The 27,376-nt window shown below is 32.6% G+C and overlaps 1 protein-coding gene across 3 annotated transcripts in view; it reads left to right on the forward strand.

The window, feature by feature from the left end:
* The first annotated feature begins 4,321 nt into the window (after nt 1-4,321).
* LOC148955104 (uncharacterized) overlaps nt 4,322-27,376 on the forward strand; it is a 48,626-nt gene continuing 25,571 nt past the window's right edge. For 2 of the 3 annotated variants that reach the window (XM_089108057.1, XM_089108059.1), the window contains exon 1: nt 4,322-4,529. The gene's annotated coding sequence lies outside the window, so the exon portion shown is untranslated. Of the gene's footprint in view, nt 4,592-27,376 lie in introns of all 3 variants that reach the window. The other variant, XM_089108058.1, reaches the window with a different exon arrangement.

The following is a 27,376-nucleotide window of genomic DNA, read 5'->3' on the forward strand; positions in this document are numbered from 1 at the left end:
AAATATTATTTTTTAGCACGGCCAATGTAGGTATTGTCGAAGCTTATGACAAAAAAGCTGATGTCGATATACTTTTGTCTGCCCATCAGACTGTTTTTTAAGCATGTGCATCACCATTAATGCTATGGTTCACATGAATATTTAATTATCGTCATAGTAAGTGTGTTTTGCTAGCCATTCCCTTTGTTGTTTTTCTGTCTCATTTCCTATACAGGGCATATCCCAGAGATCTTATACACTATTCCTCTAATTCAAATTGAAAAGGTGACTTTTGATTGGAAGAAATAGCCACAGGCTCAAAGAAACCCCAGCAGGTCCACATCAAACTATATTTAATCTGTTAAGGCCAAGTCCTCACGTCTTTAAAAAAAATTTAGGTGTGCATTTCAGTCATTTTAATTGTATATAGTTCTAGTGGTGGAGTTAGACTTTTGAAAAAGAGAAGGAAGGACCTATCAAGAAACAAAATTAAACTTCTGTCATGGGTATTTATAATTTTAGATGAGGGTATTACCTACTTTTTTCTTTTGAGGAGAGGAGGAAAGGAGAATAAAAAATACAACCATAATATAAGCCATGCAGAGGTTTTTATTTTTATCAAGCAAATGATATACTACCACAAAATGGGGAAAACTATAAAGAAGTATCACAATAAATTACGTTATTCCTTATCTTTACCTTTTTAAAGCCTATTTCACGAAAGCAAGTAGTGTAAAAACTACTATTCTTGTGCAAAAGGTCTAAAATTAAAAAATGGGGGAAAATCAGTATCGGGGATAGTCATTTTGAATATTTGCTGAAGCAAAGACAGTTTTTAAATCTAGATTTCTCATCTTTTAGCACACGTCCAGACTATACATTTTCTTTGAAAATTGAACGAAGATCTGGAAATATACACCAGTGCTTTTGTCCTTTTTTCCATTTTCACGACAAGCAAATCGGAGTGTCAGAACATAGAAAATGGAACAAAAAACGATAGTAATATTTTTCTGTGAAAAGTGCCAGAAAAAGGAGACAAACAAGGATGAATAAACTTTTAATTTGATTTAGAACAAAAGGACTATATGTCATCATTTCCACTTTCCTGTCCCAATTTTCCAGAAAATGAATAGTCTGGACGATCTGTAAATGATTAAGGTCGGATGAGAACACAATAAATCGTAAAAAAAAAATGAATTTGGTATTAAGGACAATATTTTTCTTTGCATTTAGGGAGGGGTGAAAGTGTCGCTTTTTCTTTTTGACCTTCTTTGCGCAATTTTCAGGAAAAAATCCAACGCTTAAAAAAAAATAATTGCAAGAAATTTACAGACAAGAAAAAGTAACAAATAATCAATTGATCTTTAAGAAACCGAATTTTTATTTGCTTAATTTTCTTAATAACGACATAAAATTCGTGGCAATTTCTACCCTATTATGGTAGGAAGCAGGGGCGTCCCGAGGCTCATTCAATTGGGCGGGGGGGGGGGGTGATCTTCTTAAATTTTACCGAATCGCTACCTGATTTATGTCAAATTTTCTGCAGAAATCAAGAATTTGCTAAATTTCGGCCGATTTCGCAAAATTTCAGCGAATGCCAAAAAGTAAGGAGGCGGTGTGTGCTCCCCCCCCCCCCGCGCGGGACGCCCCGGGTAGGAAGGCTACACCCACAGCCAAGACTCATATGATAGAGATGTCTATGTTCCCTAACTAACAATACTAAATGTCGGGTATCCGGGTGCTTTTTGGCTATGCATTATGACGTTAGTACGTGCTAAAAGTCTGATAAACTTGGGATAGACGAGCAGAAGCCCTAAATTGATTGGTACAAAGCATCATTTCAGGTGCATGGCTGTATTACATCATTTTGGCAGTGGACACAGCCAAACACCGCTTTTTTCACTTACGATCAGGGCTTCCACTATCCCCGAATTATCGGGGATTTCCCCGAAAATCTATGTGTCTCCCCGAAAAAATTTATTTTTCTCCGAATCCCCGAAATTTCATCGAGAATCACTCAACCACGGTTAGACACCCTAGTGACTATCCCTAGCAAACATTACTATACATACCATAATTTTTCACTACTCTCTTGTCCGTTAATTTTCGTCTCCTGTGTTACTTTGTATAAGAACCAGACCGATACAATTTAATTATAGACGGTTCTTTATATTTTGACAAAAGTATCCCTTTCTTCTATTTAGATTTAATAATTTTAAATGCAGAATTCCAAATGCTGTAAGATTCTTTCATTTACATCATTCGTGGTCAAGTATCCTGACAAAAATTAGCCAAGAATTATACTTGAAGCTGTTTAACGGAACGCTCAGTTAGATTCTGGATTTTGAAATTGAACTTCTAAAGAAAGAGAATTGTTTTGAAAACCGAATCATAAGTTTAAATTTGGTTTTCTTTTGCTATCTTCGGTTTGGAACATACTGTATTATTGTTCAATACTTAATAATTGAACGCATACTATATTGAAGAAATTGATCTTCTTGCCAAGAATACTTACCATTTAAGTTTTTGTTTCATTCGGTGTGTAAAATTCAAGTTCTTTTCTTTTTATCTGAGAATAATATTTGTCATACCACCCTTTATCCTCAAACGTATTCACCCACCACTCCCCTCACAACTATTATTCTGGTCCTTTCACCTGTGTAATATTTTCCGTGACGTAATATTTTAAACTGCAGTTTTAGGAACTTTTACCGGTCTTGCAAACCTGTTAGTTAGGCAAAGGGAATTTTACGGAAAATATATTCTGCTCAAATTTGGGATACCCAAGTAAATTTGTTTAAATATCTAAGGCCTATCTTTACAACTTCTAACGCTTTAACAATTAATAGCCCTGTATGAAGGCTAATTCTGAGATAATCTTTTTTTTTTTAAGTGTGGTATAATTTATTTCTTCCTAAGAACTATCCCTAACTGCGATCTTCTTACCACAAAAAATGCACAACTCCCTCCCCCTCCTAATGAGGCAACATTTAGCTACAGACTATGTAAAAGGTCGGGGAATAGAGGATTCAAACGGAAGTAAACCCAAAAATATTATCCATAAGAAAATTTACAATACAGCTTAAAGTAAAAAATTTGGGTATTAGGCTCATATTGTTTTCTTGTCAAGTTTTAAATATTTTCGGACTTATTTATCACGAACAGTTGGTTAATAATGCCAAATAATGGTAGTGCAAAGTAAAACAATTAGTAAATTCTTTATGATTTATAGCCTACAGCTATCATGTCCAGGCATTAGATGGGCTGATATAAAAATGAGACTGCAATAAGTATTATATTTGGAATATGGATGGTCACAGGGTTGGTGGGAGGGTTGGGGGCTAATCGGTGACTATATAGTAATTATGAGGTAACCAAAAGAAAAAAAAATCATAGTAGAAACAAACAATGAAAAAATTTATGTTCGGAGGGGGTATTTTCCGCACGGGGGTGGGTATATTTTCCGAGGGTATTTTTCGCGGGGGATATTTTCCGCTGGGGTATTTTCCGTGGGGAGTATTTTCAGCAGAGGAGCATTTTCTGCGGGGTAAATTTTTTTGAGGAGGGGGGAGGGGTATTTTCCATTTTTTCTGTGGGAGGATTTTTTTTCTTTGGGGGAGGGGGTAAACACCTAAGTCTTTAGAAGCAGCATGAAAAACCAATAATGTCTCAATTGTCGTCAAAATTCCCTTTTAAATTTAAGTTTATATTTACTTGTTTAGTTTAGTTCTGGTTTGTTTTAAGTTTTAATATTACTCCGTACTTATAGGTTGAATTTGTTTATTTAATTTGCTTATCTAGAAACCGCCAACAATATTTATTTTTAAATATTGTAATGAATTTATGAGATTAATGACTTAATAAAAAATTGCTACTGGTATTTACAGTTCACATGTGTTCACTATTTTTCGTTTTTTTTTTAAACAATTTTGAAGTTTTTGCCGCAATATCAGCGATAAGTGTTTTCAGCTATGGGTTCCAATCCCGGGCTCTGGCTCTAAATCCTATTTTATAAAAAGCTTGATTTACTACGCAGATACAAGCCCTACTTGAGCCTGAAAACGAAGCTAAAACCAATTTTGGCTCCCAAATTTTCGCAACAAAATTCCATTTTGTTTTTTCCCCGAAAAATCCCCGAATCTTGAAGTCTTGTCCCCTAAAACACCTCGAATTTTTAAGACTTGTCCCCGATTTTTAATTTTCGAGAGTGGAAGCACTGCTTTCGATGCCAGTCGAGCTTCAACACTGACTCATGAAGATCGTCATTTTCAGGAAGAGATCGATTAAATTCTTAATTTAAAAATTGCTGTAAATATACATCTATCAACTTATATTTGAACTCCTAGAGTCGAAAGATCTGCTGAAAGATATCTTAATATATATAATAAATATAAGGCAATCAAGCCAGTAGCTCTGTAGCCCACAGAGTGAAGGAAAAGGGCTAAATAGTTTTACTGAAAAGCCCGCCTGCTGTTAAACAGAAGAAGAAAAAGCTGTCAAATTGAAGAACGAGAAGAAAAAGAAAGGAAATCTTTGTTAATTTTTTCTTGGTAATTTTTTTCATGACGATTAACACTCCGAAGCAAACACGAAAATAAAAATGAGTTAAAGGGTACCATATTCCACATTTGATACTTATACGCATATAATGGTTACTTGGCTAGCTCAGTGTGTTGCCCCCCCCTTAATGGTTAATGGTGTAGATGTAACTTTGGTATTTGTTTAGCCTTGCGTCATCTCATAAGAAGGCATGTTAAGAAAACAATTCTTACTTTAAAATATGTATCATGATCCTAGTTCTTATATTATCTAACAGAACCTTTATCATCAAGTCTTTCCAATAAAAATCCTTCTTTTTCCAGCTTAAGAGAAAAAGTTTCCAAAAATCACCAGGTTGAGAATTCAATGCTTAAGTCTTTTTAAATTGCTGCCTAATAAGTTCTTTTATAGATAGCATTCATGCCAGTCTTTTTAATATTTTTTTTTTAAAGAGCAGTGGCAAAGGGCAAATAGCAGTGGCGCAAATACAAAATATTAATAGCAGTGGCAAAAATCAAAATGTTGCTATCAATATACATATACATATAGTGCATATACCCCCACCCCACTAATGTGCAAATATATATCAAAAATTGCATTCTGAACCTAAATATAACCAAATGAACTATACCCCAACCCCTAAATATATCCAAATCAGGGTATATATTTGCAACATCAGAGGGGTGGGGGTATATACTCTGTATGTATATGTATATTTACAGCAATATTATTATTTTTTAGTGAGTTTTTTTTTTAATGAGCACTGGCGCTAGGTTAGGTTTTCAAACAGAATTCACAATTTCTATAATTTCAATTTACAACTACTTTTTCTTTAAACACATTTTTTGACACACTTGCTAAACGCTATCTATAAAACAACTTATTTGGCAGCAGTTTATAGCAGCAATTTCAAAAGACTTAAGCATTGAATTTTCAATGTGGTGATTTTTGGAAACTTTTTCTTTTTAGAGGACAGACTTGATAGATAACTTTATTTAACAAACAAATTACATGAATAAATTATTTTCTAAACTGGCCGACGGGGAGCAGGGCTCAATGTGTCGGCCAAAAAAAAAAAAAAAAAAAAAAAAATTCTGAAATAACAAATAAAGCATATCAATAATGAAAAAAAAAAGACACACATGGTAGGAGATAACAGAGGAGGCCACCCCAGCGCGAGAACACCACAACAACTTTCATACTAAAATCCAAATTCACCAATCCCAACATCCAGGCAAAGAACAATTTTTGAAATATCTTTTTTCAAAGAAAATCAGCTCTTGAATCTTGGGGACACATCTATTAAATTTAAATTTATTTGCAATATGAGGGATCTGGTATCTGATTGAGAATCTAGCTCATTCAGATTTAATTGGGGGAAGGCGATACTTCTTGGAGCGGACGTGGTGGGCAGGAGAAATGGGAGTCTCAATTATACCCAGATCATGGAAATAATTTGCCAAAGATTGGATATCATAATACCACATTGCTTTATGCAGGCCTTTCAGTTGTTTGAGATTAAGTATATTGAGAAAAAGATATAAAGTTTGGGTTTCTGAAAGATTTTGAAGCCTCACTGGGCAATGAACAAAAGTACCCAGGATTCTAACCGCCTTATTTTGAATTATCTGAAGAGGATGGAGATGGACCATAAATGTGTTGAGGTATACTACAGGGCAATATTTAAAATATGATTCAATTAGAGAATGATATAAAATTTTAAGGATGGAAAATGGAAATACATGTTTCATTCTATGAAGACAACCTAAGTTATGGGCAAGTTTCAATCTTTGATGATAAAGGTTCTCCCGTTGGATAATATAAGAACTAGGATCATTATACATATTGTAAAGTAAGAATTGTTTTCTTAACATGTCTCCTTATGAGATGACACAAGGCTAAATAAATACCGTAACTTTAGCCTATGTGCAATACTTCTTATGGAAAGTTGTAATATCAAAGAACCGTCATTTTCAGGAAGAACTTGATGGCCTAATTTCTTAATTTAAAAACTGGAAATTTTTGCTTTATTTTTTTTGGATAGCTTATTTTTTCATGATGATTAGGCCTAACACTCTGAAGCAAACATGGGTTAATATCTACCAAATCATATTATTGAGTTAGGAATAAAGTGAATACAATATTCAATGCATTTTTTTTTGCTTATTAAAAATATAATAAGCATTTCTTTTGTAAATTTATTTCTGCCCCCCCCCCCCCCCTATATAGGCGATACCGAACCAACCCCTGAATTGACCGATAAAGGGGGGGGGGCTGAAATTAATTTCTAATAGAAATGCTTATTATATTTGTAATCAACATAAAAAAAGGCATCGAATAGTGTATTCACTTTAGTCCTAACTCAATAATATGATTTGGTAGATATTTACCCAAACATGTAAATAAGAAATGAGTTATATGGTGCTAAATTCCACATTCAACACTTTTATACATATAATGGTCACTAGGTTTGGCTCAGTAAATATTTACCAAATCATATTATTGAGTTATGACTAAAGTGAATATAGCCTACCACATGATTCCTATTTTCTTTATATATACAAATATGATGCTAATTTTTGTTGGAAAATAATTTCAGCCCCCACCCATATAGGCTTTATACAACTTCCTATTATTTTTACGAAAATTAGGGGGGTGGGGGTAAATTTTAAAGTTACCTCTCATTTATATCAGAAATAAAATTACCCCCACCCCCCTAATGTGCAAATATATACCCTGAAGTTGTATATATAGGGGTGGGGGCTAAAATTCATTTCCAACAAAAATGATTATTATATTCATAAAGAGCATAAAAAAGGCATCAAGTGGTATATTCACTTTAGTCATAACTCAATAATGTGATTTGGTAAATATTTACTTGGCTCAGTATGTTGCCCCCCCCCCACCCCAATGGTTAATGGTGCAGATGTAACTATAGTGGTAAATTTTTGGCAGTTCATATTATTGACTTAGGAATAAAGTGAACATACCACTCAATGCCTTTTTATATGCTCTTTAAAAATATACTAATTGCTTCTATTGGAAATTATAATTTTTCCTTCCCCACCCCCTAATGTGCAAATATATAGACCTACCCTGAATTGTAACCACACAAAGAAGTTATCAACGCTAGTTAAGTTATTGAAAAGTAGTTAAAAACATTTAACTAGTTTATAAATAACCTGTTCAAGAGTAACATATTCCAAAAATACTTGGTGCTATTTATAACAATTCAAACCTCTTTTATTAGGCAACTCAACTATAAAAAGTTTTCTTACCATTTCAAGTTTTCAAAAGCCATCAACAAAAATAGCGCTGAATTTTGCAATTTGAAACTTTGCCATCAACAATTCATGGTATATTCTAATTCAGGTTATTTATTTGCACATTAGGGGGGTGGGGGTGGGTAAATTTGAATTTCCAATAGAAGCAGTTATTTTCATAAAGAGCATAAAAAAGGGCATCAAGAGGTATGTCCACTTTATTTGTAAGTCAATAATATGAACTGCCAAAAATTTACAACTTTAGCCCATTTGCAAGACTTGTGATGAAAGAAACTGTAATATTGAAATTCTCATGTATCAGTTTAGTACTCCCACTCTTCATAAAAAAAGCATAAAATTATAAAAATCACTTTAAAACATTCAAAAATACTCACTCAGGTTAAGATGCCATGTACTTGGATAGATAACCACTATTTTAATAGTTAAATTGTTGTAAGATCTCTATCATACTACCAAGAAATTTCATTTTTTCACTAGTCTATTGAATTTCTTTAAGTTTAATTAATAAAAATTTTATTAGTTTGAATATTGTAGCCATGAGCAATGGCAGTAGAATTTTTTAAATGTACTGATGGTTCAATAGTGAAGCCTAATCTTGGACACTTGTTTAAAGCTAGAGCCTTATTTTGAAAGTTTTGTCCAATCTTGGACAAAGGATTTAAATTTAGAGCAAAATGCATAGGAAATACATAATTCATGCTATATATTTGAACATTAGGGGAGGGGACTGAGGGTAAAGTAAAGTTCTTAGTACCCTACAACTAATTATTTGATGATTTTTAAAATTGTTTTCAACATTTTATAGAGTTCCCTTTTCAGTTGGCCTAACTGCAAACTAATACCTTTAAGACAAACAAAAATAAATTTAATTCCAAGGTTATAGTCAGCAAATCCCAACTAGCCTAGTCCTTTATATCAACTAATCACAACTGTCTACTGTATACAACATGTCCAAGATTAGGAGCCTGCTGTCAATTTATAGGAAAAATAAATTTTAATCAAGATATTTGTCCAAGATTTAGGCAATGTCCAAAAACTGGAGGGGTCTTTTCCTATGTTATTGCTAATTGAAGACTACCAAGCTGTTCTCCCTACCCTTCCCTAATAGACAAATATATAGCCCAAATTATATGGTAAAGCCCCCAGTACTCAGACAGTGTCAAATCTCAGATAAATATCTTGATGAAAATTTATTGTTTCTAAACATGGGCAACAGGCTCCTAATTTTGGACACAAGTTTAGACAGTTTAGATTGGCTAATAGTTACAATTAACAATAAATATAGAGCAGGTCATATTAACCTACAAATAAAGTGAACATACCACTTATTGCCATTTTGTGGTCTTTCTGAATATAATTATTGCTTTTCTCACAAATTCAGTTTTAAGCCTTTTTTTAACCCTTGAAAATGATAATTTCTTTTAATAGTTTTTGGGTATAAAATGGGTTAAAACATTAGTTTCAAACTTATTATTTCATTATAAAATCCATTGTGTTAAGGTTATGTAAAGCTCAAGCATTGATCTTTAACAATTAAGTTGGATAAAAAATTCAGAACAATATCTCCATTTTTCCATTAGCTGTGTCTCTTCTGTCAGCTTTGATATTTCTTGACATATAGATGGAATCGCAGTTTTTAAGTGGCCTAACAGAATAAGAAGAAAACATGGTGGAACTGTTTTGATTTCTTTTTAATCAACTTAATCATGAAAAATCAATGTTTGTGATTTATAAAACTTTTACAAAATGGATTTATAATGAAATAGTAAGTTTGAAACAAATGTTTTAACCTATGTTTATATTCAAAAACTATAGAAAGAAATTATTACTTTCAAGGGTCTTAAAAGGGCCTAAGATTGAATTTGTGAGGAAAACAATTATAATTTCCAGAAAGAGCATAAAAAATGGCATCAAGTGATATGTTCACTTTATTCATAGGTCAATTATATAGGCTCCTCCATAATTACTGGATTAACTGACTACAATCTTAGTACTACCATTTAGACAAATGCTACCTGCTAGATTCTTGGCCCTAATCAACAGATAGACATCCTGCATCTCTTATATATAAAGTAGTTTCACCCATGCTGTAAGTCAACTTATATCAACTACTTTTGATTAGACTTCAAGTGTAATAATTTTTCAAGCTTAAGCATGGCCTTGAAAATATGTTGGCTCAGCATTATTATGTATGAGTCATCATATAAGCTGGCTGAATCTTTTCCTGCTGATTTTAGTTTATGAATACTGCTGAATTGAATTTTGGATTTCTCTTTTTGTATTGGTTGGTGCCCACTCTGGCTTGCAAAGGAGGCAAGTTGGCCTTTGGGTATTTATATGTTTTTTAGTTAGTTTGTCTATCAATATCTTGAGATCATCTAAATTTTGCCTTAGAGTCCAGATGTTGCTGGATTGATACTTTGGTTATTCCTCTTATCCAGTTAGATTTGGATCAAGATTATTAGGTGAGTTCTTAATAATATCTACAGGCCTTCCTTTCCTTTATCCCCCTATATTACTATTGAAGTCTAGCCTATTTAACTACAATTATTCTGCTTCACAACACTTGTATTGGATTAAGAATAATAAAGATTGAGTTGGTCTGTGGTTTAAATTCTTTGTTCAACCTTTAAGATCCCATGCCCAAGATTAGACTAAAGCTTTAAATGTCTGGTCCATGATTAGGCTCCACTATAGACTGTCAGTGCATTTGAAATATCCAGAATTTTTTTGTTTTTTTTTTCAAAGTATTCAAGCTAATTATGTTCCTATTAAGGAAATTTGGACAAATTTGATGGTGAAAGTTCCCATTTCTAGGTGATATAATTGAGATTTTACAGTTATTTAACTGTTCAGGCAGGGATTAGCTGTCTTACTACTAGTTATGTTACCCTATTTACTCACTGAATTACAAATAGCATGACTTTTCTTCTTATTAATTTAACAGTAAACAAGCAGCCAGAAGAAAAGAGGTGTGCTATTGAAAATTGCTTTAAACGGGTTTCCAGAACTTTATAGTGTTTCCTTATTAAGCCAATAACAATCCTTACTTTTTAATATGCAGAAAAGTATATGTTAATCAGATTTCCATTGCTTTTACCACTTTAGTCCTGAATCACATTTTTCAATTGTTTCTGAATAGAAATAATATTGTGGTAAAGTGGTTTTATGGTTGTAAGGTGAGGTTGTGGTTGTTGCTTTTATTTCTCCCTTCATAGGGGAGATAAACTATGGCCCTAAGGTAAATAAATTTTGGTAGTGTGCCTTAGACTTTGACCTGACTAGTGAGGTGTACCAGCTGGAAATATTTGAGGGACTAAATTTAGATTGTAGAGAGGTTGACTATAACACAGTACTTTTATTTGGCTAACATACACCAGTACAAGTGTGGTAAAGCTTTTAATTTAGTCAATTTGGAATTTAGTAAAAATATATTAAGACGCAAATACAAAGTTTAGAAATACCACTTTTTAATAAGATAAGGAACATATTCTGCCAAGTTTCTGCTTAACGGGAAATTGAGAAACAACACTTCCTAGCTATTACGTGGGTTGGTTAAAGGAAGGTGTGGTTGATAAAAAGGTATAAAAGATACATTTGATGGGAAGGGGCAGATTTAGACTGATACTAACTTTATGCCGGACTGACCTCTGGTCCGTTGTTTTTAGAAATACCTTGGAATCTTGTCGGATCATTGTAAGTGTCTAAGTATTCTATTATATGTTATTGTAGTTTTCTGAGACTTGTGGTCTACTTGGGACAGCAGTCCCAGTAGAATATCTATATCTGGAATTATTATATGTTAATTGAATAAAAGTATTGCATTATAGCCAACCTCTCTACGATCTACCTTTAGCTGGTACGCCTCATTAGTTCGGTCATAGCCTAAGGCACGCTACCAAAGTTTAAATACCTTAGGGCCATAGTTTATCTCCCCTGTAAAGGGAGAATAAAGGCATCTACAGCTACACCACCCGAATACCATAAAATACACCTCACCACAACTGGTGGCCGTTGGAAAAACTGGGTCGAGAGGACTAAATAAAAATAGTAGATTGAAATAAAATTTACCAGAGGAAAAAATGACTTCCCTATGAACAGTACTTGAAATTGCCAAAATTATACCAGAATACGCGGGAAATTCAGACGTAGATGAGTTTATCGAAAAATTATAAATTTTCGATGAACTAACTGAAGCGTTTGATGATAAGGTCAAAGAGCAATGCGTTTCAGCCAGATTAAAGGGAAGCGCCCTTAAACATTTTGAGGCAATTAAGGAAAAAGAGCCCAAGGACATCAGTACTCTAATTGAATCTTTTAAAACAAGATTCATAGAGACAAGCATCTCGGAGAGGATAAGAACAGAGGTAGTCACATTCAATACCACAACTAGTATCAGGGAATATGCAGACAAAATTTGTAGAACCGTGTGTTTACAATTAGAGAAAGGCGGAAATGACAAGACAGTACAGAAAGTACAACTACATACTTTTACCCAAGGGTTACCAAAAAAGTTATTAAAACTAATATTATCACGGAAACCTGAAAATTTCGAGCAGGCTATAATACTAGTCGAAACAGAGGTAAAAATTGACAAGGCTATAAAAAAGTTTGATCAGATGTCAATAAATAACATAGGAGCCCCAGAAAGTAAAAAATATGAAGGTGGACAGAAAAGGGTGAACTTTGAGGAGCCAAATCGTGAACCAAAAAGGCACAAGGAAGGCCAAACCTTCCCACCATGGACTGACCCCTCCCCATTTGACGACCAATCCCATGGTATTAGATCCTTAATGACTTGGAATAACAAGTATTATGGACACCCACCTCATCCTCCCGACGAAAATTATAGAGCAAATGGTGGCAGGTCAAGAATATATAGAAATAGGTATAGAACCCATGAGGAAGGGCAAATTACCTAGCAATATAGGAAAAGATTCAATTGCTATTATTGTGGCAAACCAAATCACTACGCGGCAGATTGCTGGCATAAAATACCCAAAGAACGCCAGACGTACAAGACAAAACACCAGTTCAGATCGCAGGGGGCAGAAATTTAGGAAGGCAGGGAACAAATAAAGCTGGGCAAACACCTTATAATATTCCTGAATTCAGGCCTAGGAGGCAAACGGTTAACAATACACAGGGTCAAAGTAGTAACGCTGAAGAAAACTGGGATAATCCCAGAAACTTTTGGCCAAAAAGGGGGAATTTAAACGGAGATACCAGACTGTAAGGGTCGACAGAGCAGTTTCCTTACAAACACCCCTATATAGTTTAGTATGTTGCGATACAGAAGCAAATAACAACAATTTACCAATTCTCCATTGTTTTCAAATTCTTTATTTCCAAAATCGATACAGCGTATTTGATACAGATGCATGTAAGCTGTTAATTCAATAGGAAGTTCACAAGAAGTTCACTCATATATTATAACATCTCATACGGACACGTCCGAATACAGTAGTATCAGTGAGAGATCACGAGCTGACAATCTTGGGAGAATGTCCATTAAAATTTAGCACAGGAGATAAAGAAATAACAGTAACAGTGATAATATGCAAGCAGCTACCATTTCCTTGTATTCTAGGAGTAGATGCCATCAGAAAATATGGGATCGTATGGGAACCCATATCTGATACAGTAACCATAAACCAGGCAAATGAAAATAATAGGCAAATTTACGCAACAACAGATAAGGAAAGTGACGATTCGAATTATAACCTAAAAATAAGCGGGAAAATCACAATAGAAGGGGGAACGACAGCTCAAGTTCTAGCGACATTAAATACAAAAGAAGGAAAGGTTAAAACAATGGATGCCATGATAGGAGGATACACCATAAAAGAATACCCCATGATTTTCGTCGAAAATCAAGTTATAAAGATTGAAAATGGTATAACATACTTGAAACTATCAAATGTAAGTAATAATAAAGTAAAACTGAACCAGATAGAACTTGGATCAGTGGAAAAGATTTCAAATTCAGAAATAAAATCTCTAAACAGTTCAGAATTAAGCATAAATTTCACTAGCCACGAACAATTATCCTCATTAAAACCGAAACCACAAGAAAAGTATGGAATGTCGAAAACGGATTTTTTGCAACAATTTGATTTAAAATATTTACCGGAAAACGTAAACACTAGGGTGGAAAATATTCTTTGGGATTTCAAATGGACTTTTGCAAGACACAAAGCGGATGGGGTTTTCCACTGGTAATAGTCAGGAAAAAAGAGGACACCTGGAGATTATGTATATATTTTAGAGCACTAAATGCCGTCACGGTAAAAGACGGGACGAACTTACCAAGAATTGACACAATTTTAGATGTGCTAGGAGGTACTAAATACTACACTAGTTTTGACTTAATAGCACGGTATTGGCAAATTACTTTAGATACAGAAACAAAGCATAAAGCTACAGTAATTTTAGACGATGGAAGAACGTTCACATTTGAAAGTATGCCTTTCGGCTTGTCTTTTAGTCCAAATTGTTTTAGTCAACTAATGAATTTGGTGTTTAAAGATAACAAACCAGGAAGGAAAAAAGATGCCTTGGCTTATTTAGATGATGTAATTTTGTTTAATGAAAACCTGGAAGACCACTTGGTTGGACTTAGAAAAATACTGGAAAAATTTGAAAAAGCAGGCTTAAAATTAAAAATAGTAGTACCAAAATTAGTTTTTCTGGGACACCTGATAAACCAAGGTACTATTTCACCAAATCCAGAAAAATTTACAGTCATAGAGAATTTACAGCCTCCTAAAGATAAAAAAAGCTGCAGATCAGTTTGTGGTTTCTTAAGAAATTTCAGACAATATAATAAATATTACGCAACAAACACACAATCTGTGACCAATCATTTGAAATAGTCAGGTAGCTTTAAAGGTACAGCAGCCACCAAAACATCACTACATGAAATAAAAAAACAGGTATTACAGTCGCCAATACGGAAATTACCGAATTTGTCACAATACTTCTGTTTGCTAAAAGATGCTTCAGGGTGCGGTAGTGGATCAATATTGTTGATTATAAATTTTGAACTAGTAGAAAGAATATTACAATGTGCCAGTAGGTCACTATTAAAGGCAGAAAGAAATATTCGACAGTTGAGAGGGAATGTTTGGCAGTTGTAGTTTTTACAGAATATTTTCGACAATTTTTACTTGGAAAAAAATTCAATTTATGCGTATACCAAAAATCATTAATTTGGTTACATACGATGCAAAATACTTCAGCCCGGCTGACACGGTGGATACTACGTCTACAAGCATATTCTTATACCACAATATATATAAAGGGCCGTACAAACATTTTACCTGACTATTTGTCACGAAATCCAGATACGGAAGGAAATTTGATAACAACCATCCAAAACGTACTGGAAGGGCTACAAATACTATCTAATGAAAATATTTCGAATCATCAAGATAAAGATGATTTTTGTTTAGCAATGAAATCCTTTTTATCAAAAGGAACAGAACTGCCAGAGCACTTTAAACATTTTTTAAAGGACTTAGATAATTTTGATCTGGACGAAAGTAAAAATCTTTTGGTAAGATATCATAGACCATCGTAAGAATATAAAAAAAATGACTTAAAAATTATTCCATCAATTCCAAAATCACTGGAAGGAGAAATTTTACAGAAGGTACATACAACGATTGGCTGTCACGTGGGAGAAGCAAAAACTATGGGGAGGCTGAAAGGACATTTTAATTTTCCAAAAATGTACTCAAAAGTAAAATCTTCCATACAAAGCTGCCAAGAGTGTGCCAAACAAAAGTAGCCACCAAAGATCCCTAGGGCCGAATTGTGTCTCTACCCCACCCCTGCAGGGGTAGGAGAATAAATGTCAATGGGCATTTGGGGAACAGGAGGAAGTTTACCAGTTTCCAGGAAAGGAAACAGGTACGTACTAACCGTAGTCGACCATTTTAATTCATACTTATACGCTTTTCCAATTAAAGACGAAAAGACAAAGACCATTGCGAAAGTTTTGATCTATCGTCTATTCCTGGAACACAGAATTTTTCCTAGAGTTTTACTTAGCAACACTGGGCCATGCTTTACAGCCAAATATTAGACGAAATTACAGAATATTTAGGGGTAAGACGATGGTTTACCTTGTCGTAAATGGCCGCAGCTAATGGAAAGGTTGAACGAAAGCATAGGGAACGAGCTTACATGCTGGGAATACATGCAAGAGAGGAAAATGAAAATTGGGATGAACATTTACCATTTGTAGTCTTTGCAATAAATACGGCTTTTTCACGTTCCTTAAAAGAAACACCATTTTTTTTTCAACATATAAGAGATCCCAGAATTTGTTTAGATGAAATACAAAATGATAGAATATATTACAACCTAGACCAATATAAGCAAGAGATGGTGATGCGAATAAAAAAAGCTATGGAACAATTTAAAGACAACTGGAAGATGCGAAAACAGAACAAAAAGAAAAATATGACCAAAAAAGCAACAATAAAACAAATTACTTTCTAGGAAGCTTGGTTTATGTATACAAAACTAACGTGGAAAGGACAAAAAGTTAATGCCAAAAAAAAATTAGCCGTATGGAATTATAAAAATTATATCATATAACTATACATATGTTTTACAGCAGCAGGATAGTAAAAAGAAAGAAATAGTACAACCAAATAGATGCAAAATGGATATTTTTAAAAATCATAGAAAAAATAACCAATTATTTAAGAAGAAGAAATAGAGGACACGATTTCACCAGTACACATTAGAAGACCATATAAATTTTATGACCTTTTCAATGACCACAAAGGTTGGTAGGAGTGGAAGGAGTGTTTAGCCCAGTCTTGGCTACAAAATCTCCACAACAAACGAGAAAAAAGGGAAAATATTCGATGCTCATCGGATACTAGCGAGAAAGAACATCAAACACAACATAAGGGTTTAAAACGTGATAAACCAAATGTAAAATCCACAGAAGAAGAAAAATTGGAAGGAACTAATGAATTATCAGATGTTCATACATTAGACTCACCTACAGTCTTAACGCAAAAATGGCTTTTGGAACAAACGCCATCTACCAGACGCGAGCTAACAGAATGTGAGACTGATAATTCTTCTACAGAAACCGATATCACTAAACCTTGGCCATCGTTAAGAAAACCCTCTTTAAGAGAAAAATTATGGAGAAAAGTTAAGAAACCAGAGGGACAGCAACATGTTCCTTTGTCAGCAGCACAAGTAGCTAAATCACTTATGAAAAAGGCCAAACATCAGGAGAAACAAAGATTAAAGATATTTGACGAGGCAAAAAAACTGCGCTCGAATTCAGAGCCTTGTAAAACATAATATAAAGATCACTAACAAACCTGGAAATATTATACGGAATACAAGCATAAATTGGGAGTCAGAACTTTGGACCAGGAAATGAAATAAGACATAAAGAGCGCATCACTTAGGAGATTAATATAGGAATAAAACAATTGTAACGAAAAAAAATAATAAATAAAAATAAAACGAGTAAAAAGCCTCTAAAGAAATATCTATATTTTCTTTTTTTAATCGGTATGTAAATAACATCAAAGTTTTCATTCAAATATATATCGCCAGTAAAAATTATTACCGTCACATAGAAAAAAATTCAAAAATTTTTAGCCTAAATACTCGTAAGTTCCCAGAGAAAAGAAATTAGCTCCGGTCTGAAGTGACATCCTAGCTTCCTGCAAAAATTTTGTTTCCAGTACGAGATAAGGCTTCACGAATGGTGTAATGACAAGGCTTGTCAAAACGAAATTGGCTTCGTTTCATAAAAGAAATTAATAAGGCCACGTAACTTTTAAATAGGTGTTGTGAAACTAATTAAATTATACATATTTAGAATCATCATTAAAAGGCGATTCTTTTGATATGTATATTGAAAAAAATATATTTTTGGGGGGGATAATTAAAAAAAAAATTTAGTTTTGAAGAAATTTAAAAATAATTATGATGGGAAAGGCAGCGAGAGTTTACATGAATCGCGACATGTACAAGCTAGCTGTAATCTTGTTATAAATAGTAGAAGATATAATAAATTATAATTTATTAAACATATAATAAATTAAACACTTACCAATAAGGATGAGATATATAAACAAGAAGCCGTAGATAAAATGGGTCACACTTTAAAAAGTATAGCACAGTGGAAAACAAATTTTTCTCGGGTATAATTAATTTCACATATTAAATAAATTCACGACGCACCATTAACAGAAATAACCCGGGCGAGGACATGGCAAGTGAAAGGCACCAAAGATGGGCCCGTTGAAATTAAAAAAAAGACTACTTAGCGTCTTTTCATTGGGGGGGATCCGCAAAGATAACCAAATTGATATTAGAAATATCGGTCAAACTGGAGAAGGTTTGAGCTGAATGTTCGGGTAGAGTTCCACATGCTAGGAAAAAAATAATTAGCATGTGGGAAATTTTACCCGGGCACTAAACCCATAAACTCGTAGAATAGAGTAATAGTCAAAATATAACTAAAGAGACAAATTATACTCAGTGACTACATAAAACTAAGGTACAAAGTAAACTGAAGATAATACCTGACGTGAATAATATAAGAGTTTATATGGAAACCACATAACCCTTATCTCTAAACAACTTTTGGCACGAAATAGGCACTAATTTTTGGTGAAATACCACAGACAAGGATTATGTGTCTGCGACGAAAACCAAACAATTTTGTGGTAATCAGGATATCGTAAAAACGTAAATTTTTCTAAAGAAATGAGAACTAGCAAATACGGGGCAAAACTTAATTAAAAATGTTCTAAGAATTAGCAAAAAAAATACAGTACTTTTCTAAGACAAACAGTTTTGGACAGAAAAATTTGAATACTGTCAAAAAAATACAGGTTGCAAAAATTAGACTACCCCCCCCCCACCTCTCAAAAATAAGGAGATAATGAATTTGACCATACAAGGACAATTAGCAAAAACACTTGTAAAAGTTATTGAATAGAAGATGAAACATATAAATATAGGCTTAGAAAAGACCTATTTTACTGGAAAAAAAAACGGAATAAAAACTTGAAAAAATAATCTTAGGCTTCATTGAAATAAATAATACAAAAAAAGAAAAGGGTTCAAGTTGAAAATATAGCCAGACAAAATCAAAGGAGAAAAACTGAATAGAGTCAGTTGAACTCTGTTATACGCAAATATTGCATTGACCGAAAGAGACTAGTACGAAAATTGTACTAAATAGGTGCAAAATAACTAGCAATAATACTACGGATCCACCGTTACAGTGGTTAACGCGGGCCGAGATTAATAGAAATATTGGAGAAATGCTCCTAGTAGACAGGAAAAAATTTTGCTCTTTTATGTGGGAGTCGTGTTCAAAAAAACAAATGACTAACATGGCATAGAAAATTAAAAGTAGGCACATAACAGCCTTAAAGACCTAAGTTGCAGTCGGAACCTAAGACAAGACCACTAAAAGTTGGGAAGTTAAAGTTAAAATAGTCATTGTCACTCTTGTATGTCTAAAAATAAATTACTGTGTGCCATGAAGGCATGGCATTTTTCTGCAGAAGGGCAACTCTTCTGATAAAAGAATAGCCCAAGAGAAAACTGTGGCAACAAATCAAAAAGTGTTACAATAATATAAATAATTAATTATTGTGTGTGCAGGTTTATAATATTCCTTTTAGATGTATTCCATGACAAGAGGACCTGGAAACGTCGTAAGGAGCTACCAGATGGCAGCCCTGGTAAGTAAACCTTCAGAGTACAGGCAAGAGTCATTTGATAATGGCATAAGAGGTATAAGGTGAACAGCTAAAATTTTTAACTTATCAGATCCATGCTGTAAATGAAGCCTTAACCCAAAAGGACATTAAAGCTGAAAAAAGAGAGATTGCAGACAAAAACATTACAAAACTGTCTAAAGTACCAAAAATTCGAAAAGAATGAGAAATCTAAAAAGTCTGAATAAACAAACAGGAATATAGTAAGCTAATGACATCTAACGAAAGAAGTGGGTTCGAAATAGAACCAAAGTGGTAAAACAAAGATAAGAAAATGTATATAGTCGTATACGGAAAAGATATATAAATTTGTATTAATGTAATTAGGAAAATATGTACAATTATAAATGTATTTTGAAAACTTTTATAAATATGGAATTGTTATTGTAAGGAAAAAAATTATAGAAATGTAAGTAGCAAAGTCATGTTATATGAACTATTTCCAATCCCTTATACGGAGACTAATCACAGTGCTCAATTATTGTGTATAAATCTATTAGTTAGGGAAGATTTATTTTTATTTTAAATTGCAGTTAAGACTTCTCAGATAAAATTCTTGGCGGGGTTATTTAAAAGTTGTAAAAAGAACAAATGTTGCAGTGATTAAATAAATTATTAGGGTACATAATTATTATTTTTTTATAACAATTAAGTTATGTATCAGCATAACTTTGGTATATATATATATATATATATATATATATATATATATATATATATATATATATATATATATATATATATATATATATATATATTTATAGGTATATAACCTAAACTATCCATGTAAATATAGTGAATTAATATATTGAGTATTATTGTTTTTTTATATCATTCAAGAAGTATTCTACATTAATACTTCATAAGCAATTCATAAAACACTAATTGGAATTAATTCCAATGCAAGTCTATACCGTGTTTTATTTTTTTAAATGCTTTGAGCTTTAACCAGTAGTTAAATATCCTATCTAGTTTTGCGAATAAAAACGATACTTGTGTAAGTTATTACACATTGCTTGTATATATATGCTCTGTCTTTAAATTTTAACTAGTGATTTAATGTATATGTAAAGGTTTGACTTCGAGTCAATGTATAAATACTTTTTATTGTGAAATAATCCGTTAAGTATTAAGTTTGAAAGAATAATCCAGCAAGAAACATAATGTTTCGATTTAAGCGAGATATTATTTTTGGAGTAATTAAAAATAGGAGAAAGTAATTAAAAGTAATTAACTTTCGTTAAAAAAAAAATACAGGATATACACAAATTTTGAGTGTTTCTTTTTACTATATATAGGTAACAAATTATGCTTTATATGTATTCTAATGTGAATATTTATTTTAGATACAGCCTTTGCTATTTTTTTGGAAATCAAATTTTTCGTAGCATCCTTTCGGGTCCATTTTTTTAATCTTATCTTGACAGATTTTTGGAAAGTAACAAATTTTGAAGCCACTTAAAATGTATCCTGATACTATCATCTCATACCATCAGAAACCAAACCATACCTGATCAACTGATATTTTGGAAACTATAGCAGTATTACAGACTTTACTACAAGTTCATCAGAAAGTGAGATAAAATCAGAACCTAATTTAGGCCTAGAGAATGTGCTACATAGCCCTAATGGCTTATATTATTGAAATATGTAAAAATGCTTTGTGCTGGAAAAATATGTGAAAATTTAAAAACCAAAAATGTTATGTGTAATTTATACAAGGTATTTCTAAAAGGAAAAATAAACGGTATATCAACCACATCACACAGATAAATTAAATTATTAATGCGAATTAAATTTAAAATCAAATAATTCATAAACTTTTCTAATATAACTTGAAATCTAATTTAAGCAAAACCAATAATATAATGTTTAAGCCGCTTGGGGTCAAGTTAAAACAAGATACATATGAAGAAGGGTAAAAAGAGTATTTTTCAGTCCTAGAGACAGAGAAAAAGAGAAACAAGGATGAACTTCAAATTGAAATCCTTCAACAAAAAAAAAGAAGATAGCCTATATTGGACCAGAAACATGATCCTAAGGAAACCCATTGAGGGTATATGCACATAATGACCCAAAGATGGCAGCATAATAGCGGTAAACAAAATTAAGTTGTTCTAAAAGTAAAATATTGAGAATTTGGACAATTCTTCTTTAAATGGGGAGTATTGTGATAAAGCTTCTAATTTAGTCAATTTGGAATTTAGAAAAAATATATTAAGACGCAAATACAAAGTTTAGAAATACCACTTTTTAATAAGATATGGAACATATCCTGCCAAGTTTCTGTTTAACGGGAAATTGAGAAATCACCACTTCCTAGCTATTACGTGGGTTGGTTAAAGGAAGGTGTGGTTGATAAAAATGTATAAAAGATACATTTTACGGGATGGGGCAGATTTAGACTGATACTAACTTTATGCCTGACTGACATCTGGTCCGTTGTTTTTAGAAATACGTTGGAATCTTGTCCGATCAGTGTAAGTATCAAAGTATCCTATTATATGTTAATGTAGTTTTCCGAGACTTATAGTCTACTAGGGACAGCCAGTCCCAGTAGAATATCTATATATGGAATTAGTATATGTTAATTGAATAAAAGTATTGCGTTACATCCAATCTCTTTACGATGTACTTTTAGCCCTTCGAAAATATCCAGTTGGTATGCCTCATTAGTCCAGTCATAGCCTAAGGCACGCTACCAAAGTTTAAATACCTTAGGGCCATAGTTTATCTCCCCTGTAAAGGGAGAATAAAGGCGTCTACGACTACACCACCCGAATACCATAAAATACACCTTACCACACAAGTCAGATAACATATAAGCCGCTGGGACTGGTTGTCCCAGGGAGTCAAACAAGTATAAGAGATCTACATTAAAGTACAATACAATAAAATAAATGAACACTTTCAATAATCCAACAATATCCAAGGTATTTCTAAAATCAACAGACCAGAGGTCAGTCCAGCATAAAATTAGTACATTGCACCCCATTCCCATAAAATGTATCTTTTATACATTTCATCAATCACACCTTATTGGGGCCCAGTGACACGCATAGCTAGGAAGTGGTGATTTATCAATTTCCTATTAAGCATACACATACCGAAATGTATTCCTTATCTTAATAAAAAGTGGTATTTTGAAAGTTTGTATTGTGTCTTAGTGTTTTTATTAAAATCCCACTTAATTAGAAGGGATCACCACAATACTTCCTATTTTGAGAAGAGTTGTTCCCAACTCTCAATATTTTACTTTTAATATAACTTAATTTTTTACATGGTTTACTGACATTTTTGGGTCATTCCGTGCTCACATCCTCAGTGGGTTTCTTTAGGGTCATGTTTATGGCCAACATATGCCATGCCCTTTTTTTCATGGATATCAGTTTTTGGAATGTATCCTTGTTATTCTCTTTTTTCTCTTTTTCTTTTTGTCTTTAGGATTATAAAATTCTCTTTTCACCCTAATCCTTATATGCATCTTCTATTTTAGATTGACCCACATTAGCTTAAGAATCTTATTAGTGTTTTTGCTTACATTACATTTAAAGTTATATTAGAAATTATTTGATTACTTGAGTTTATATTTAATTCCCATTAATAATTTATTTTATCTGGGTGATATGGTTGATTTAACATTTATCTTCCGGGTTTAGAAATGCCTTGGATAAATTATATGTAAAATTTTTTGTTTTAAACTTTCACACATTTTTCCAACACAAGCATTTTCACATATTCTTTCAATAATATAAGGCCATTTAGGCTACGTAGCCCTTTATTTGATATTTTCTAGGCCTAATTTAAGTTTTGATTTGATCTCATTTTATGATAACCTGATAGCATTGTTCTGTAATACTGCATACAGTTTCCAAAATATTAGTTGACCAGTTATGGTTTGGTTTCTGATTGTGTGAGCTGTTGGTATCAGGATACAATTGAACTGGCTTTGAAACTTGCTACTTTCCAAAAATGATTGAAAAATGGATCTGAAAGGATGTTACAAAAAATTTGGTTTCCAAAAAAACTAAGGCTGTTTCTAAAATAAATATTCACATTAGAATACAAATAAAGCATACATTTTTACATATATGGTAAAAGAAACACTCAATTTTGTATATATCACTGCATTCTTTTTTTTCTTTTTCTTTTTTTAAAGTGAGAGATTAATAACTTTTAATTACTTTTCTCTCTTTTTAAGTTAAACATGATGTGTTGCTTAAATAGAAACATTATGTTTCTTGCTGGCAATTTGTTGCATCATCCTTTTCAAACACAATATAGAATTATTAATCACGTAACGGATTATTACACAATAAAAAAATAGTTATACGTTGACTAGAAGTTACAAAGCTTAGATATGACATTAAACCACTAGTTAAAACTTTAAGTATTTACGAAGAATAAAACAAGGTATAGACTAGCATTGGAATTAATTCCAATTAGTGCTTTGTTAATTGCTTATAAAGTATTAATCCAGAATACTTCTTGAATGATACAAAAAGCAAAATAAAAATAAATGTTCAACATATTTATTCAATATATATATATTGATAAATTAAAATGACTTAAGTTATGTTTTTACATAACTTAATTATTTAAACACAAACAATAATTATGTACCCTTAAAATTTAGTTAGTGACTGCAATATTTTTTTGTACAACTTTTTAATAAGTCCATTGAGACCTTTGGATAAGTCTTAAACTGCAATTAAAATAAAAAAAAAATCAACTCAAACAAATAGATTTATACACTATAACTGAGAACTGGGATTAGCCGCTATTTAAGGGCTTGGCAGCAGCTCTTAAAATTAAAATTTATATATTTACAATTTTATATGATAACAATTCCATATTTATTAAAGGCTTTCAAAATACCTTTATAACTGTATATATTTTCTCAATAACATTTGTTACCACTATATACATTTTCCACTTACAATTATATGCATTTATTTTTCGCTTCTTTAATTTTTGTTTTACGACTTTGGTTCTATTTTGAACAAACTTTTGTCCTTAACTGTTTTTAGCTTACTCTATGTCTGTTTGTTTATTCAAACTTATGAGCTTTTTAATTCTTTTTGAAATTCAGGTACTTGAGAGAGCTTTATAACGTTTTCGCCTGTAATCTCTTTTTGTCAGCTTTAATGTACCTTTTGGGACAAGGCTCCGCTTACAGCATAGATTTGATAAGCTCAAAATTTAGCTATTCAGCTTTTTTTTTACCTGTTATGACATTATCAGTTGACTTGTGCCTGCATTCTGAAGGTTTGCCTACCACAAGTTTCTTCCAGTAGCTACATAGAACATATCCAGGTTCTTTTGTCTGACTGCTAATGCTGAAAGGACTGTTATTGAGCCTATACACAGTAATTAATTAGTTATAGCCACACTTTTCATTTGTGGCCAAAGTTGTTCTCTTGGGCTATTCTCTTATCAAACAAAGTGGCCCTTCTGCAGGGAATATGCCTTGCCTTCATGGCATATGGTAATTTATTTTAAGACATATAAGCGAACATGACTATTTTCACTTTGACTTCCCAACTTTTAGTGGTCTTGCCTTAAGTTTCAACTTCAACTTGTGTTCTTTGGGCTATTAATGTGTCTTTTTTAATTGTTTAGGCCATGCTTGTAATTTTTCCAAAAAACGACTCCCACATGAAAGAGGATAATTTTCCACATCCTCCTGAAGCATTTCTTCAGTATTTCTATTTAATCTCGGTCAGGGTTACACAACTGTCACGGTGGCTCTCTAGCATAATACGCTATTTATTTTGTACTAGTTTAGTACAAAAATCTCGTACTAATGTCGTTTGGTCAGCTCAATATGCACATATATCAAAGTCTAGCTGTCTTCAGCCAATTTCTTTTATTCACTTCCGTCTGGCTATATTTTCAACTTGAACCCTTTTTTTCTTTTTTTTTTAATTATTTACTTCAATGAGGCCTGAGAGGTTTTTTTCAAGTCTTTTTCAGTACTATAGGTCTTTTCTAAGCCTATATTTATATTTCCCTTTTTATTCATTAGATTTTTAAAGCAAAAATGTTACATGTTTCCTTTATGTTCCCAAAGTTCATCCATGTTTTAAGGGGTGGGGAGTTGTTTATTATCACAACCTGTTTTTTTGGTTCTCTGTCCAATAGTGTTTATTTAGTATTCTAACAGCACTGTATTTTCCAGTTGATTTTTAGAGCACTTTTAGTTAAGTTTTTGCACGACATAATTGCCTTAATCGTGACCAGATTTACTTCAATTCATCAGCATTAGGAATGGTCAAATGAAAGCTACATACTTTTAAATACATATAAAAACAATACATGTCATGAACAGTTTGCACACATACAGCCATTAATGTGCACCCTTATCGTAAAATACTGAATTAAATTAGCAGCTTAATTTCTTATTTAAGTCTTTCTAGTCTAATAATTTTATTTTAAACAATAATTTGTCCTATTTTAATGCAATTCTGGTGAAGATCTGGTTGTATTTTTTTTTTCAAGCCATAATATTTATAACTCTAATTTCGATCTTAATTATTATGTCTATAAAATTCTAAAATATTTGGCAGATTTCATGAAGAAACTAATCTCTTTAAAGTGGAAATACTCTTCTGATAGCGACTAATTGGAACATAATGAGAAGCCTTCTGTTCATTTTAAATTGTTTGTTTCTGTGGCAATGTGATAGTTTATAATTTTATGCTTAAATAAGTGATTTTTCCACTAAGTTCCCGACTTGTGAGGATGGCTGTGGGAACTTGGGGTAGAGTATAATTTAATCTCTGCCCTGTTTGAAGCTGTCTTGACCTGTTGGTGAAATTCTCTATTTTGTTTCAACTTGTGTCTGTGGATTAATGAAGTTATTTTTGGATATTTTTATTTCTTTAAGGATATAATGACTTTTCATCCTTTTGTGTAAGTTTTATCATAGCTTTTTCCCACTTATTTGTCCTATTTTGTCTGTTCAACTAAACTGTACTGATTTATAATTAGACTAGACTTGAGGATGGTTCGTCATTGAGTAGCCGTAAGAGTGGACCAGAATTATTCAATATTAGCTATCCCAAAAGGATGCATTGCCTTATCCGTTTGTCCTAGTGTGGGCTAATGTTCTATGTAAACAAGCATAACAGTTTTCATACACTGGTAGCTTTGCATCTACATGGCTTGAAAGCAGCCATGGTTTAAAATTTAAATTTGAACTTTCTTCTGACGCATTTTGTGTGGCTAATTCAGAATTTGAACTTTTTCTAATACCATTATTCAGATGAAGGTGCTCTATGTAGGGAAAAAAGGCCCTTTTAAGACATATCCCCGTGCCTCCATTTTCTGTGATTATCGGTTTCTCTCATCGAATTTCTTGCCTTGTGCAGACTTCCCATCACAGCTGGGTAACATTTTTTTTTTCGCTTCCTTCAGCGACTTTTGCTAAGGTTCCGCATTTTTTTTTACTTATAAGATTACTTTTCTCTTTTCTTCCATCCCTTTCCTCAAGTACTTTATCTACATATTTATATATATTTATCTTCCCTTTGCTTGTGATGTTACACAACTACCCTAGTATTCGGGTTAGCTTTAACAAAGATAATTTTAATGCTTATTACGTCGGAAAATACCATATTTTCGAAGCATCTCTACTCCTAAAACACTCGGAAATGGCAGCTTCTAACCTATAATTGTTCGGACCACAATTTATTAGTTTCCTTTGCTAAACTGTAGCAGTTTTATCCTTGAACAATAAATCTATAGTCTCTACCTGTAGTAAGGCTGATTTAGTTCGATATTTGCTAC

This window comes from Artemia sp. Qi Xiang Cuo, chromosome 2 (assembly GCF_049724085.1).
Source record: "Artemia sp. Qi Xiang Cuo chromosome 2, ASM4972408v1, whole genome shotgun sequence".
NCBI lineage: Eukaryota > Metazoa > Arthropoda > Branchiopoda > Anostraca > Artemiidae > Artemia > Artemia sp. Qi Xiang Cuo.